This window comes from Haemaphysalis longicornis, unplaced genomic scaffold, assembly GCF_048455015.1.
Source record: "Haemaphysalis longicornis isolate Haplotype H1 unplaced genomic scaffold, Haemaphysalis longicornis Haplotype H1 scaffold_7, whole genome shotgun sequence".
Classification (NCBI taxonomy): domain Eukaryota; kingdom Metazoa; phylum Arthropoda; class Arachnida; order Ixodida; family Ixodidae; genus Haemaphysalis; species Haemaphysalis longicornis.
The window spans coordinates 99970175-99974803 of NW_027526422.1; the positions used below are offsets into that span (position 1 = coordinate 99970175).

The following is a 4629-nucleotide window of genomic DNA, read 5'->3' on the forward strand; positions in this document are numbered from 1 at the left end:
CATCATCAGGATCAGCACGGGAACCGCAGGTGAGCTGGTCAACCCTCTTTAAAGCCCCGCCCACTGCTCAAACCCAATTCCCCCCCCTTCCTAACACAACCCCCGTCCAACAACAACAACCACCCCCCGATCCCCGCCTCCAGGAATTACAGCACGAAAACACGCAGCTCAGACAACAGAATTCCAAACTACAACAACAACTCGCCGACATGAAAACGCAAATGGATCAACTTGCAACCCAGATGGCAACTATTTTGCAGAATCAAAATACACAACAACCAAGCCTAGCCACTGCCCCACGCCCTGAGTCAAATGCAGAACTCCCTTCCCCGGCGGATACTACAGACGCTCGACTCACAGCCATTGAAACTCGACTGGAACGACTGTGCGAGCAAATAAAGACCAATTTCGCCAACATTGCCCAACCCCTCACCTCATTGGATACCCGGGTTGCTGCCCTGGAAGAAGATTGGCAAAAGCAGACGCAGCACAAGAAACCCAAAAAAGACACCCCTCCGATCACTAATACACTTTCCGAATAACAATGACCGCTCCTGGTACACAGACCCCGACACGGAGTAAATCCCTGACTATCTGGCAATGGAACTGTCGCTCACTACGTGGCAAGAAACAATCCCTCACCCTTTTTGCGGGCCAACATGCACCAGACCTCATCGCGCTACAAGAAACGGGCACTGATAATATGTCCTTCAGTGGATACACAACATTTGTATCTAATCCGACATCTCGCACCGCCATCCTGGTTAAATCCACCCTAACAGCTCAACAACTCACTGCACCCACGCAACTGGACTATGCCTTCGTAGAAGTCATACCACGACGCAAACAGCAAACCAGCCTATTTGTGCTAAATATATACAGCCCCCCTGATCACGCCCTACCCGGAATTGACCAACTAGTCAGAACCATCCGACAAAGAACGAAAGGCCACAAATTATTAATCATGGGAGACTTCAACGCCCATCATACTACGTGGGGCTATATCCGCTCCAATAAAAAAGGCACCTCCCTGTACGATGCCATACAACAAAATCACCTGCATCTTTGCAATACCCCCCAAGTTACTACCCGCATCGGCAACAGTATTTCACGGGACACGACACCAGACTTGACGCTCACGCATAACATCAAAGAAGCTACATGGACAAGGCTCGACGAGACACTGGGTAGCGACCACTATATCATCCAACTTCAACTACCACATAATCCGAACCAGAAGTGTAAAATTGGAACAGCCCGTCTCACTAATTGGAAGAGCTTCCGTGAGGCAACACCCGTAGACCCCATCACCAACCTAGAAGAATGGACCTCCAAACTACTCGAATCGGCCAAGCAACACACCAAAGAATTGACTCTGACTGAAGATCACCCTGCAGCGGACGCGCATCTCCTCCACCTATGGGACGCCTGCCGTGGCTTACGCAAAAGATGGAAAAAACACCGCACTAACCGCCGTCTAAAGATTCGCATCGCTAAGCTAACCGCAGAAGCTGCAGCATACGCGCAAAGGCTCAGTCAGCAAAACTGGACACAATTATGCGATAAATTGCAAGGAACACTGGGGACTCGACGCACATGGCATCTGCTACGCTCCCTTATGGGGACTGGTACGTCCAAGCAAGCCACAGCACACCAGCTTCAACGGCTTATGCACAACTACCAGGGAACAGAGGACGACCTGCTCAACGAACTCCGAAACCCCATTGAATTAAAGCCGTCCACCTCCCCCAAGACGTATAAGACCCCGCCGTACACTGGTCAAGCCAATCCTGCCATGGACGAACCCTTTACAATGGCTGAGATCGAAGCGGTGATCAGAAAACTTACCCGCAACACCACCCCGGGAAGAGGCCAGATATGTAACAAATTACTTCGCAACCTGGATTACATAGCCCTTGAAAACCTCCTCAACTATATCAACGAACACTGGATAGCTGCCACCCTACCTCCACAATGGAAACATGCCGACATTACGCTAATTCCAAAACCAGGCAAGCCACTCACCCCCAAAAACCTTCGTCCAATATCACTAACTTCTTGCATCGGAAAGGTTTTTGAGCATCTAGTTCACAACCGACTGCTTTCACACATAGAAGAGAATGACTACTTCCCCGACACGATATACGGCTTCCGACCACACCTATCAACACAGGACATCTTACTCCAACTAAAAGAAGACATCATAGACAACCTCAGCAATCAGAACAAGAAATCCATATTGGCTCTAGACGTCAAGGGAGCTTTCGACAACATCTCCCACGAGGCTCTCTACGCTGGCCTGGCTTCAACAAACTGTGGCAAACGGACTTACGACTACGTATCCTCTTTCCTCAATGACCGCACTGCAACAATAGGCATCGGACACCTTCGCTCCCCCACTTTCTCAACAATACCAAAGGGAACCCCACAGGGCTCAGTAATATCCCCCCTATTATTCAACATTGCCATGAAGGATCTGCCACCTCTCCTTCAACGCATCCCAAACCTCAAGCATGCAATATACGCAGATGACCTGACTATGTGGACCCCGATGGGCTCCACAGGTACCCAACAAGACGCTCTTCAAGAAGCAATACAGATTGCCCAACGATACTTGCAATCTCGTGGTTTAGAATGCGCCCCTGAAAAATCCGCACTCCTCACGCTATGTAAAAGAACTCGCAAAAGCCAGGAACAAGCAATCCCGGATCCTGAACTGCACATAAATGGCCAACCTGTACCTAAAGTATCTCACCTCCGAATTCTAGGCCTCAACATCCCGAAGGACGGCTCCGGCTCTCACACCATTCTTCATCTACAACAAACTCTGAATCAGTTGGTCAGCATCATTCGGCGGGTCTCTCATCGCCGATACGGCCTCAAAGAAGCTGACACCACGCGCATAATACAAGCTATCCTGATTAGTCGAATGACTTATGGTGCGCCATACCTAGCCCTAAAAAATGCTGAAAAAGAGAAGCTAAACATAATGATTAGGCAAGCCTACAAAACTGCACTGGGTCTACCCCCGAAAACGGCCACACGCAAATTACTCCAACTTGGACTTCACAACACATGGGAAGAATTACAAGAAGCCCACAATGTCGCCCAGCTGTCACGCCTCAAACTCACCAAAACTGGACGCACTACCCTCGCCCGCTTGGGATACATGGTCCCGCCACCACAGGACCAAAAACAGCGCATCCCTCTCAACATCCGGAAAACCATCAGAGTCGCTCCAATACCACGCAACATGAATCCCATCTACAACCATGCACGACGCGCCGCCCGCGTCAGAGCCCTCCAAAATAAGTATGCTGGGCAACCTGACACCCGGTATAGCGACGCCTCCCCGTACCCACACAAACCCGCTCACGCAATCAGTGTAATTGACTCCCATGGAACAGAACTAACAGCAGCAACGATTTGCACTACAAGCACAGAAACTGCTGAAGAACTAGCCATCGCATTGGCCGCAACTACTGCCCCCCACCAGGATGAAGAGGAATTCCTCACGATAATTACAGATTCCCAAGCAGCATGCAGAAACTACACTATTGGCCGAATATGTCCCTCTGCGCTCAACATCCTACGCTCTGCGAAGAAGCTACCGCAAATCCAACTTGTCTGGACCCCCGGACACGAGTCCCTCGAGGGAAATGAAGCGGCGCACGCCGCGGCCCGCGCACACACACTCCGGGCCATTTCTCAAGAGGGCAACGCTCCAAGGCCTGAGCCGCTGTTAAACTACACTGACATCTTGGCTCACCACCGCCACGAGCGCAGAAGTTTCCCTGCACCTCACCCCGAACTGACCCGCACCGAAGCCACCACTCTGCGCCAATTACAAACAAACTCATACCCGCATGGCACCATTCTACACGCAATCCACCCCACCCTATATCCCGGAACCTGCAAATTCTGCACCCAGCCCAGCACACTATACCATATGGTATGGGAGTGCTCACAAACCCCTAGCCTCCCCCCAAACCCCAACCCCACCTACGAGCAGTGGGCGGCCCGGCTGACCAGCTCAGACCTCTCCGACCAGCGAGACCTGGTACGAAGAGCAAGAGCAGCCAGCGAGGACCTGGGTTTTCCGGACTAAAGAAGACCCCCCACAGGGCAGGTGCCCCTAACATCAGCACCTAAAGCTCGTCTTAAATAAAGTTTATTCCATCCATCCATCCTCAATGTCTGGCTTGCGTTCGAACAACAGTCCACGCGCTCATCATAATATATTTTTCCTATCAGTTGACCCCCCGATATACTGCAAGAAATATTCGTAAGCACCCATAACTACCAAGTGACTTCATCACCACTTCTACTATGCGCTCGCCCCTACATACGACCATTTATTCATTAGCCAATTTGCGTAGCCATTAACATTCATTCTCACCATGCAACCTCGTCGCTTGAATTTTGTTGGGCAACCAAATGACCGTTTGACAAACCATGTAAACGCGATGGGTTTCCAGAACTGTTCGATCGACCTGCACAGACTACATTTACTGTTATTGAGATCAAATTAGCGCTGTAAAAAAAAAAAGCAGTTGTGGAGGTGCGGGGTATCGATCCCCGTACCTCTCGCATGCTAAGCGAGCGCTCTACCATCTGAGCTACACCCCC

At 50.7% G+C, this 4629-nt stretch overlaps 1 non-coding gene across 1 annotated transcript; it reads right to left on the reverse strand.

Moving 5' to 3' along the window:
- Positions 1-4556: 4556 nt before the first annotated feature.
- On the reverse strand, positions 4557-4629 carry Trnaa-agc (transfer RNA alanine (anticodon AGC)). The gene has a single exon. It is a non-coding gene; the product is annotated as a tRNA-Ala (tRNA).